We start from the raw sequence: 13,141 nt of genomic DNA, 5'->3' as shown, positions 1-13,141 counted from the left end.
CATCTGCAAACTTACTGAGGGTGCACTCGATCCCCTCATCCAGATCATTGATAAAGATATTGAACAAGACTGGCCCTAAAACAGAGCCCTGGGGAACACCGCTTGTGACTGGTCACCAACTGGACTTAACTCCATTCACCACAACTCTCTGGGCTTGGCCACCCAGCCAGTTTTTTATCCAGTGAAGAGTACGCCCATCCAAGCCATGAGCTGCCAGCTTCCCTAGGAGAATGCTGTGGGAGACGGTGTCAAAGTCTTTACTGAAGTCCAGGTAGATGACATCCACAGCCTTTCCTTCATCCACCAGGTGGGTCACCAGGTCATAGAAGGAGATCAGGTCAAGCAGGACCTGCCTTTCATGAACCCGTGCTGGCTGGGCCTGATCCCCCTGATTGACCTGCACTTGCCTGTTGAGTTCACTCAAGATGAACCGCTCCATAATCTTTCCTGGCACCGAGGTCAGGCTGACAGGCCTGTAGTTCCCCGGATCCTCTTTCCGGCCCTTCTTGTAGATGGGCATCACATTGGCAAGCCTCCAGTCATCTGGGACCTCCCCTGTTAAGCAGGACCGCTGACAGATGACAGAGAGTGAATGATCTTTTATTTTCTCCTTTTTCATGTCAACAGTAAAAGATGAGCCTGGTACAAAAAGAATGAGAACACAAATTTAGAGGAAGTTAGATTTACAAGAGATCAACCATAGTTTCTGTTATTGTAAATTCTTTGTGGTAATGTTCTGTTTGAGATTGGAAAGTGCCCTTGCTTCTGAAATACAGTTCTTGCTTTCTTTTAAAATTTCCTTTGTTGTGCGGTTTATGGAATTAAAGCCTGAGCCTGGGTATCTGGATTAGGAAAACCTAAAGTTTGATGCTAAGTTTCTAAACCTCCAGTGCATGCTGATATTGACAGCAACTGTTCTTCTCAGTCACCTCAGAGTACCTATTGTTAATGTTGGAATTTTAACCACGTTTGTTGGGATAAGGAGCAATGCTTTTTTTCTTACTGCGTTTCCACCTCTCAGTACACAGATGTAGTAAGAAGAGAACTGGAGAAAACATGAGTTTGCATTTAGATATTTCACTACCAGCAAGAAAAGGTTATTATGTTGCCAGCAGAGCTCTTTTTGGCTTACAAGAGTATTGGAACTGTCTGATCATAGAGATCATTCTGAATGCAATGCCCTAAATGATCTCAGAATAGGAACTTTGTGAATAAGAGCATTGAAAACAAATTTTAAAGAGAGTAGAGACATATGCCATGCTAGAAAAAGAAATCACAATCTCCACAGAATGGGACAGGGCACAGAAATTATTGCAGAAGAAAACAGAGGAAATACTTAAAATTCCACATGGGATGGGGGCAGGGCAGTGACTGGAATGAGGTTAGAGTTATTGGCTGATTTCTTTAGACCCTTGAAAGAGGTGAGAAAGAAGCTTGAGCTTAAGGCAGAAGATTACAGAAAGAGAGCAGAGGTGGGGAGGAGCACTAGAATGACAGAAAACCCACCTTTTTTTACAGCAAACTGGGAAAAATGTGTTACAGCACAGGAGAAAGTTAACCTAGTTGAGGAAATGATAGCAGAGACTCAGTCTAGCTCTAAAAGGGAAGAAAAAAGTATACAAGTTGACAGCATTCTGAAAATAGAGGGGAGCAGATCTTCTCATACTTGGGAGCTTTGTGCTCATTAAAATGTCATGTTTATTAAATAATTAAAGTTGATTTGATGTGGCCCTTTTGGAAAACTTAGGAGACTGCGTAAATAACTTTGTGGTATCTGCAGAGAACTAGAGAACACCATGTTTCTCCTTAAAACGCTATCTCCTGATTTTGTGCTTTCCTTCCTGTTTTGATTTGCCTCCCTTTTTTTCATTGTATTTATTCTGTGGTATTCCCATAGCTAGAGGGGAGGTTGTTGTGGTTGAATATAATGCTAAGTATGAGAGAGAGCCCACGTGTTTAGACACTCTCAGGCTATTTGGGGAGATTAACAGGTCCGGGTTTTACCTGGTGTGCGCTATGGAGAAAAATGTAGTGATTGTACTTCCCTCCTGAGCTTTAGAGGCTCTTTGACAGCAGTATGACTACAATATTTGAAGAAGGATATGTGGAAATTAAGTCTACTCAGAGCTGTATTCCCAGTCAGAGCCCAACAAACTGATCTCTAGAAGTCTGGAGACCTCCAGCTAAGCGGTTGGTCAAATTGTCAACTTCCTTGCCTCAATTAGCCCCTTTGTAAAATGGGCTCCTTGAGATTTAACACCACTTAATATAGTCAGGATTTTTGTAATCCTGACAAGCAATGACAGGACAAGTGTTGATTATGGTAACAAGTTCCCAGAATAAATAGAGTTTTTAAGAGAGGCAGAGAAGGCATTGATATGTAATGAGAAGATGTATAATGAGAATGGAAGAACTGGAACAAAAACTTGATAGGATAATTTAGGGGACAATGAGCAGCAATGAGGAGATCTGAGATATGAAGACAGTGTAGTTGTAAGTCATGGGCAGCAATTTATACAGAGTAGTAATACCAAATGCAAATCTCAGATTGTTGGATTTATCAAAGGACCAACATAACCTCCATTCTGCAATACAGAAATAAGTCTAATTCCAGTAATAAGAACTTTTAATGAATCTATAAGTTCAGAGTTAGTATTTTACAGCAGAACAGCAAATAAAGCAATTGTATTTTAAAAAACCCAGTTGTAATCAGCTTCAGGCCTGTTAGTTTAACCACAATATTAAGCAAAAGCTTACTTCAGATTGTGAACAAAAGACCTGAAGTTCAAACATGGGTATGATAGCATATAGCATGTTTTCTCCCAGCCCTTTCATTCTGCCCCCCCACCCCTTAGTGGTTTGGGACACAAAGTTTTTAGAAAATGAAAGCAATTGATTTAATTTACTTAAAATGAAGTAATGCTTGACATAAGGCTCAGAATACTTAGGTGGAAATAGATTAACATGAGAATTGAAAGATAGATTAAAGCTGGTGGAAAAAGAGATTGCTATAAATTCTGAGTAATTTCCAGGGTGGAAATGGAGAGAGATCAGCCTAGGGACACATCCTGTTTCATATATCAGTGACTTAGGTTGAGGTCACCATCTAAGTCACATGTAATTTGTGGATGAGATGAAGTTGGGAGGTATTGCGAGTACTGCAGAAAAGTGGGAAAAATTCTGTGACTTTGACTGAAGGACTAGAATGGAGTGAAACTGAAAGCACAAAATACAAAGTCACTCGGGTTGTAACAGAATATTTTTAAAGAAAAATTAGGATACTGGAAGCTGAAGTAATTCTTATCAGCCTCACCTAGTTCAGTGGGCTAATGCAAATTTAGGGTGCATTGGATGAGATCATTTTAGTACAGAGAGTAAGTAAACTGTCACAATACTGGGTGTGATTCTGATCATTGTTGTTGAAAGTTATTTACCAGTAAGAGATGCAAAGAAGGGCTACTGAGATGATGAAAATCTTTACCTGTTGAAAATAGATTAACTCTGGTTACAGAATGGCTTTCTTAAGCCATTAGGGACAAAGCATTAATTTATTTTAAGACATCTTGATAAATTTATGGATTGGATTGGATTGCAAGAGTGAAGTGGTTCTAGAGTTAAAATTTCAGTTTGTCAGTCTGAGCTTTTGGGAGGATTTTTCTGACTTCTGCTCAACCTTGAGTAATGGTCCATCTCCCAAAATACCTGGAAATGTTACTGTAAAAAAGGTATTGCAGGACCTGAGACATTGTGATGACCTGATTTCTCCCAGTGTCTTCCAGTGACACATCATTTTGTCTTTATTACATCCGATGTTTGTTGTGATGCATTGTAAGCATTTTGTGAATAATAGTGAGTGTGGGGCAGAATGAAGAGATTTCTATGCATCATATGAGTAGTATGTTTGCTTGTGACTGTGGAAGAATATCCACAGTCTGCATGTTTCTGAATGCACACACCTTTTAAACTTGCAATATGAAAAGCTTATCAAAGATTTAGATGTATAGCATATTGTCAAGATATGGCACTGCTCAAAGTAGAGGCCATATCTCTTGGTGTGAATACAGCTTTGCAGGAACTAGCCCATACTGAAATCCCTGTACACTGCTGTAAAAAACAGCAAATACTTCTTTTGTGCTGCAAATATTTCTTTTGTGCTGAAAGTAATCAAGTGTATCAGCACAGTCTTGGGAAAAAATACTTTAGTCAGTGTAGATATTAAATCTGTATTTGTAAAACAGGCATGCAGGTACTCATGGCCACTGCACTTCAGCTCAGCAGCCCTTTGATAATAGAAGCTTTACACATACCTGGTCTTTATCCTACACTTACACTGAGTAACTTCACCCCTGTGAATGGTCCTCCTGAGGCAATAAGAGTACTCATGTACATAAGTGTTTGCTGTGTTTCGGTAGAAAGCTTTGCTTGTTCAGTAAATTACAGCTAGAACAATGGCAACGGCTTTAATGGATCCAAGTGTGGTATGCTGTTAGTTCTCCAGCGCGGGGGTTCTAAACTCATAATCTTTATACTGATAGATTTTGAGACAGAAGTCTTGACTTTTTTTCCATTTATGTTTTCTGTTTGGAAATGCTGAGGTTTTATTTGTACTTTATACAAAATAATAATGATAAATCTTACTGAACCTAATTGCACTAGACTTGCAGAAAAGGACAGTACTCCTTTGAAAGCTCAATTAGTATATTTTGTGGTACAGATATATCTAAACACAGCTCCTACTAGCTAAGAAACTTTTATTTTCAGCAACACCTGCAGGAAACTGCACAAGCCTCACAGTACAGGCCCTGCCGTGTATACTTGGGTGGTCATGAAAGACAGCAACTTCTATTCTTGTTCACTCTCAACCACCTGCCTAAATCAGAACATTCAGCTTTCTTTTGAAGAGAGTATTGTGAACACTGTTGAAGCTTTCTTCCCTTTACCACACAGATTTAGATGACGTATTTCTCCCACAGACTCTTGGGAGTACTTAGCAGTTGTCCCTGCTGAAGCTCAAGTGAGATACAAACAGCATAAAATTTGAAAGTGTCTTTCCACAGCCACTTTTCATAGTAACTGGGTAATATTTGTTGGTACTGTTCAGTCAGCTTTCTGTGAAGTAACCTGTTCGTAAATGTTTCTATCTGTGTATGTCAGGTTTACAGATCCATGTGTATTTGGTCAAATCACTAAGCTCTTTGAACCTAAGCACATTGGAGTATTCTAAACACCTTGCTACTGCATTTCTAGTACCTGTAATTTCTTCAGTTTCTGACAATGGAAATACGTATCAAGATTACTGTCTTCTGAAATTCCACAAATTCTTCCTCTGTCACAGTTCATCTTTTCAGAGATCATCTTGCCTCTTTTGACTGCTTTGATCAGTCTTTCCAGTCACTGTAGACACCGATGCTGCCACAAACAGATGTGCACTATGCAAATCTTCAGGACAAGCCTCAGAACACCCCACGTTTTTGTTTTGGGTTTTTTTTTTTTTCCCCTTGGTTCACACAGCCTCAGTCTTAGATTAAAAATAAGATAACTTCCTACAAGTGTTCGCTCTCAATGACTAGTGTTCTGTTAGTCCCCTGTCTAGAAATTTCTTGATCTTCACTCAACTTCCTTGTCTTTTTAGTCCTCAGTTATGCAAAATGTAAGGACTTGAGAGCTCCTGAGAGAAAACATCTGTTTACGTCTCCCAGCTTAAAAGCTCTTTCACATTCAAGCCTTTAGAAAAAGGAATGCAGAACACAGGGTGGGAACCTTGAGTTTTTCAGACATAATGTTTTTAGAGACTGAAGAGACTTTGTCTTTGTAGGGCACTCTAGAGAAGACCTGAGAGTATCAGCCATTTTTCTGAAATTCTTTGTCTATTAAGACTTTGATTTAAAGTAGTTTCTTGAGGTTTTGGCAAGCAACTGGCAGAAGCACTTTGCAAGGATAATATGTTGAATCAGTCCATGTCTTGGTAGGTTCCTCCATCATCACTCCAAAACAAAGGTCTTGCTGACTGGCACTCGCTGGGTGGCTAAGTTCAAAATACTTGACATATTCAAATATCTAGGAGCTTTTGACAAAAAGTACAAAAGACTGCAGAAGAGGATTGTTTCGTTCATGTGACCAAACACAGTAGCCACCATGTCTACTGCAGCCTTTAAAAAGAGTGAACAAACAAGAATCAAGTGGCTTTGTTTATAGTAGAAGACTGTCAACCACTTGACAATTTGATAACATTTGAAGACTCCCTAAATAATTTCTTCTGGGATTCGGATATGTGAGTAGCACAGAGCTATTGTCATATGACACTCTGGGCCTCCCATGAAGATACCAGAGCACATGTATTAATGTCGGCTGTGTGTCTCTTCCTGAAGAAAATTTATCCTGCAATGAGAAATCATCCTTTGAAGGAAACCATGTTTAGCACCTGTACAGTGAGGTTATCATTTTGATAAGGATAGCTACTTGATACTTTTTGTCTCTAGGGGACCTCACTTCACTCTAAAACATAGTAAATCTATTGTATATGCTATGCTCTCTTGCCCTCAGTCTCCCAAATCCCACACAGGGAACTTCCTGCAGACTCCATATTGGGAACCTCCATGGAGGTACCAATATGACCTCTGATGTTACACATTCTAGCTATAAAGGAATTGTTCAGACATCTTTTTGTGAAATGCAATCCAAATTGTTCATCCTCTGTGTGCTATGACTGGCCTCTTTGACCTAATGTAATTTTAGATGCCATTTCTCTCCAGCGTTTGACAGCTGCTAACCTCAGACATGCTCAAAATTATGAAACAGTGAAACAGTTTTTCTTCACTACATTTGAGCTCTTGTTCTTTTGTTTCTCTTCTAGAACTCCTCCCATGAGTGTCCGATTGTCTCATTAGACTTGCTCATACAATCAGGCTCAGAATTTGCCTAGGAGAAAGGAAATTTACAATTATTTCTTGTCATCAAAAATGGATATATCATAGGCCAGTCTTTATTTTATATTTATATTTTTGAGTTTTAAGTGAAGAATATCACAGGTGTCATCTACAGTGGTTCATATTTTTCAATTAAATCAGACCTGATCAGGACCATTTCAGATTAGAGTCCTCTTCATAGTCTCAGAGAGTGGTCCTCCACACTTTCCTGGGAGTCAGTCAATGGATCAAGTGCCTCAAGAACTGAATAGAGGAGCCAAGGTGCAGCTGGTGGTTGTAGACGCAGGTTTCTGAATATTCTCTCCTACTATGATCGAAGCATTTAGTGATGGCCTTTCATTTTATTGAAAGCCAAGATCCTTAGTGTGACTTAATCTTCTTTGTATTTTTGATTTACCAGCCTTTTGACCAAGGGCTATTCTGTCTCCTGTAAAAAAAAAAAAAAAAAAAAGTTTTTTCTACTAGCTATCCATCTGGTCAGGAGAGTAGGAAAGGGTCAGTTTCTAGGGTACAAACCTGATGTTCTACATCCTTTGATGAGTAGGCTACTTTGAGGATTCACTGTAAGTTTTTTTTTTTCTGAAAACGGGTATCAAAGTTGCACTTGAAACCATTGTCTGTCTTCCTCCGTAAGCCTGCTCACAGAACTGAGGCTAGGTGAATGCCATATTGGCTTCATCTTTTTCTGTTCATAGGAAAGGTTTATTCAGGTTGTCCTCTTGTCTGTGTCTACAAGCAATTGGCAATTGGTGTGGAGGTCCTCTCAGTAGACTGTGACAAGGTGACGTGGGAAGAGATAGAACCATGGGTGACAATGGGGCAGATGCTGCTAGAAGTGTGCCATTGTAAAGGAGTGGATGGAGATGGCTGAAAACAGAAATTCGCTAGCTAACGCTGCTGTATATATAGGTAATCTGTCTTAAAGGAATTAATTACAGGTAACTAATCTCTTTTGTACAAGTTTTTAAGACACCTTTTCATCACTGAAATGACCATAGAAGATATTGTTGATGAAGATGCAATGTAAATTATAAAGTTAATGCACATGCAAAAGATGAAATAATTGAAAATTTAGGGTGGACATTCATATTTATCCTCTTTCCAGCTATGCTCTGGGCAGTGCCCAGTAAAAGGACTTTATTTGGAAAGAACATCCCCCACAAAAATTTCCACACAGAAGTGGATGGAAGAAAGAAAAATGGACCCAGATTCTAAAGTAAAACAAATGTTGAAAATTGAACTGCCTTACATCATTGGGGGCGGGGGGAGGTTTGGGGACATGTATACTAATTTCTGCTTTCACTACTGTAAGCTTCTATTTTTATTCTATGTGGGCGTCATAATAAGTATGTGCTTAACTCTTGTAAGTGTAAATGAAATTATAGTTTTTAATGTAATTAATATTTGTCTCTGGCTAGATATAATTAAAACCAGAGGTTTTATGTATTTGAAGTCTCAAAATCATAAAATGTAAGAGAGGTTAGAAGTGGGAGAAGAAACTTCCCCAGAAAAGTTCACTCATCCTTCAAGTATTTTTCTTAGTGGATTACACCATAGATTCATTTGATTGTCCAGAATGAGAGAGATTTGCACAGACATTTTGTATCCAGAGTTTTTACTAAGTTGAAGTGCTCAACTAACTACTATTGTATTTAAAATTGTATTTTAGACCAGATAGAGGCAAAGTAAACAGTATGGGGAATGTTGATGCAAATTTGCATTTTGCCTCATAGACATTTTAACATATTCCACACTTAGGAAGGGTGGCTTTAAAAGTTAGCACAGCACATCCATTTTTATCTGATATTTCTTTAAATGCTACACTTGCCACCAAATGGAGGTTCATAACTTGCATTACTGCATTTGCAAACAAGCCAGCATGCTTCATGATCACACCAAATCATGGAATCTGTTGCAAGCATTCAGCTGTTGAATGCAAATAAAGATTTCTACAGTGGTTCCCTTCCCCAGCACCACACATTTTAATTAGAGTCATCAAAATAGGCAGGGAGAGAAGAAAATTACCTGGTCACATTCTACATGAAAAGAAAGCTAATAAAATTCAACATATGAACATCGGTCTCCAGCTTAGTATTGTCTGATTCTGTCATATCTAATTTAGTGTCCAGACATCAGGTCTTCTGCTTATGGGAGGAAGAATCTAGAGCCACAGAGATCTTTAACTAAAATGATAAAATTAGCACTTTCCTGGGGATAAAATCAGAACTTTCAATAAGTACGTGGAATTCTGTGCAGAGAAGATTATGCAATATGAATATTTATGTGCAAGAAAAAGTATTCTGACTGCTTTCAATTACCATTTCATGCATGCAGCCAGCTTTTTGGTTCCTGGAGTTGCCATGAGTCATGAACAAATCACATAAGCAGTTTAAAAGAAACCCAATCCCACCCCTGCAATGTGGCAACAGTAATGGCAGGTACTTCAGACTTGTCAGTGGCTTTTTTTATTAACATTATGTTGTAAAAATTACGTGAGTTGCTGGTGAATGGCTTGCTTTGTTCTCCTGAGATGGAGCGTGCTTGTACATGTGTATGCTATTTTGCGCATTGCTGCAAGCGTGATTTCCATGAATCCGTATAATTACTACAGGAATGGTAGGTTCTTGGAGAAGGGACGGATATTCTTTGGTGGCATATGACTGCAGAGCATGTAAAGGAGAAAACTTCCAGGGATGGCAGGGGGGAATAATTTGAGAATGCTGGAGAACTTGCATCCAGATTGCCCTAAGTGGAAGCAAGGATGATTAAAACAGAAAAATACTCTTAAGAATCAGTTCAGAAGTTTAAGGCTTAATTTATTATGAAGATTTTAGCTACCGAGCTGTGCTCCTACAGTTTTTTAACACAGGTTCAAAATTTATACAGACTAAATGTCATCAATGGCTATCATGATTTTGTCCATTTGCTTTGCAATACCAGGAGTCTGGTATCTGTAGAGCATATGTTATAAAAAGAACTATGTATATGTTATGAGAAGTCTTTTGTGCATCGCATTTGTTCAGATATTTTACTTCCTAGCTTTCTAGTATTTTCCACTTCCAAGATTTGCTTGGGAATGGAAGTTGTAATTATCAGCTGACATACCCTCATCTGGGCACTCCTGGAGAGTACAGTTTTCTGCCTGTGCCATGACATTGTTGGCATGCTATAGAATTTCCATGTGGTTTCTTCTGGGATACAGGTTTCCACAACTTCTCACTTTCTGTTCTCGTTCCGCATTCTTGTTCAAAACAGCCTAGCTCTGGGTGGAAGGATTCACTTATTTCTGTATCTTGCCAACTCTCCTAGAAGTCAGCAGACTGACCAAATATGATTTTTTTTTCTCCTTACAGCTAATCTTGAATGTATTTTTCTTGAGCATCTTATACAAGACAAACAATTTGTGAACTGGAAGGAGAAAATTACATCACTTCATATGATTTTTTGCATATAGCCTTATTCCACATTGGCAAATACTGTTTTTTCAGTTGTTCTTTCCATTATAGTTTTGAGCATGTTATTTCTTAACAGGCTACATCTCTGTTTATTTCCTGTAATTACAGTTTTGGATATGAAACTTGACTAGATTTGCCAAAATTAGAGTCGAGTGAACCAAGACTAGTTTAGGGCGAAAAAGGCATGAGTCAGTATTCTGCAGTGCAGACTCCATTTTGATCAAGTTTTGCTTTGTCTTTTGGAAGATTCTTGGATAACAAAACCTTAGGGTACAAACCCAGATGAACCCAGGCAGGAGAGTGGGAAGCAGACTGCTGTGTCAAACAGCATCCCTCAGCTTCGCATCACTAGCTGTCATTACACTGCATAACAGCTGCCAGTTTTCTATATGGGGGATTTGTCTATTGAACAGGTGTGCTATTTTTTTCCTTTAGTTCTAACTAATTTATTTCAAGTAGAAGTGCTATTCTGAAAACAAAATAAGATTTAAGTGTGCATTAATTTTGTCTTGGAAGCTGCTCTGATGGGTATCCAAGAGCAGTACTTCTGACCACAGTGTGATGCATTATGAAAGAAACAGGATGTAAGCATACCAGCGTTTTACAAAGCACACTTCTTTTAAAAATGGGAGTGTATTAATGTGTTGAAGTATATCCAGTGTTAGTTAGACTACAAAGGAGTAACCATCTCTTTGCAGACTAATTAGACTTCCTACTCTTGCCTATTTGGAGTCAACAGATACTGTGTACTGCTTCCTTAGCAAAACTAGGAGCATGCAGAGAAGAGGATCAGACAGAGCTTTGACTTTCCTACCTTCCTAATGGATCTGAACTTCTAAAGGGCGAGCTGTGTATTTTTATATTTAACTTTGATCATTTATTTTATGTATCATTCTTAACATGGCACTGGCACCAAAGCAAAAAATAAAAAAAAAAAATTAAAAAATCTAGCCTTTACTTTGATTCAGTGATGCATTTCTGTTATAATGTTTAGAGCTTTAATTTTTATTTTGTTTTACTAGTAAATTCTTATAAGTCTCATTCAACTAGTGGCTCTTCTTCTATTGCATATGTTTTCTATTTTCTATAGCACAAGCTTAAGAGAACCAATAAATTTTAAGAAAAGTTGCTATTGAGGGGAACCAAAATCATAAAAGGTTCAACAATCAAGTGCTTCTTACTTTACCTGATACAATTTATTAATAATAAAATTTACTAATGATAAAGTTCTAATATATTTTACTCTATTCCCAAAGGAACTTGCCACTGTTGTATAAAAGATTAAATTAGTCCGTCTCCAGAAAAGAGGGATCACCACTGTGGCTGTTCCTCAATCATCCATAAGGAACGTACGTGTTGGAGGGGTTCGGAATTCCCCAACCAATCTCTCTGCTTTTCTGCAAAGATAGCTGGCAGTAAAAGTAAAAGCTATTCATAAGTTTTTAAACAACAATCCTGAAATGCACAACAAGAATGTGCTATTGCAAACAGTATTTTCAGCACAAATTCTGTTCAGAGCTACGTTTCCTTAGCATCCCTCCTGGCATGCTTGCTGCAGGGATGCCGGTGCAGGCATGAGAGAGGCAGTGGTCGGGGCAGAGACTGTCACATACCGCTCAGACCATTGCCTCTGTGTCTAACCAGGCTTCTGGCTTTAACAGAGCAGTGACTGCGCCCTTTTCCTTGTCCGGTTGGACCTGGTATCCAGCACTGTGATAGATTATGCCAGTGAACGATCTAATCTGCCTTCTCTGTTTCAATCCCCCCTTCCAGTGTTTTTCCGCTTTTTTTCCTGTAGTTCTGCCAAACTTGAAGAAACGTTTATGTTCTAATATGTGTTTTGTATAAAAGCAGGACCTTTGATCCTGAAGTGTGCTAATGGAATAATTTAGATATAAATGACACCAGTGGTGAAGAAGGGAAACAAACGGGGAAACAATGTGTTCTGTCCAAGTAATTTGAGGGAAGGGTATCTGGGTAAATTCTACTTTCCGTAACCTGTCACATGTTCTAAATCTTACAGAAGATCTAAGCACTCAGCTTCATTAAGGGACTACCCAGGAGACCCACAGCTGGTTCCATGCAGCACTCAAGTTATCCAAATGCTAGAAAGAGAAAATAAATCATGCCTGGAATTCAACGAGTGGGGTTATTCTAGAAAGACTAAACCAACCCTTTCTTTTCATTAGTGTTCATGCTTCCAATTTCTGTCCAGGGGAGGTTTAGACTGGATATTAGGAAAAATTTCTTCACTGAAAGGGTTGTCAAGCATTGGAAAAGGCTGCCCAGGGAAGTGGTTGAGTCACCATCCCTGGAGGTATTTAAAAGACGCATAGATATGGTGCTTAGGGGCATGGTTTAGTGGTGGATTTGGCAGTGCTAGGTTAATGGTTGGACTTGATGATCTTAAAGGTCTTCTCCAACCTAAACGATTCTATGATTCTGCTGGTGTTTGAGTTTTAGCTGTGCTTTTGGCCTAGCGATCACAACTCCTAGACTGAGAACAACTGAACAAGGTGGTATAAATTAAGGCTTGGTCCTACCATACACTGTGGAAACTATAACAATGAAAAACAGACAAATGGTATGTAAACAAGTAAATTAGTTTAATAGGAGTGATTGTATTGTCCAAGTGAAGGCAGGCATTTCTGAATATATCTTTTTAGCTCTCCAGAATATCAGTATTAAAATCGCACCTTTTTAACACACAAATTCTGTACAGATGCACAGAAACGTAATCTGGAATGACCACAGATAATA

This window comes from Pelecanus crispus, chromosome 3 (assembly GCF_030463565.1).
Source record: "Pelecanus crispus isolate bPelCri1 chromosome 3, bPelCri1.pri, whole genome shotgun sequence".
In the NCBI taxonomy this organism is placed as follows: Eukaryota; Metazoa; Chordata; class Aves; order Pelecaniformes; family Pelecanidae; genus Pelecanus; species Pelecanus crispus.
This window is presented reverse-complemented; position numbering follows the sequence as displayed.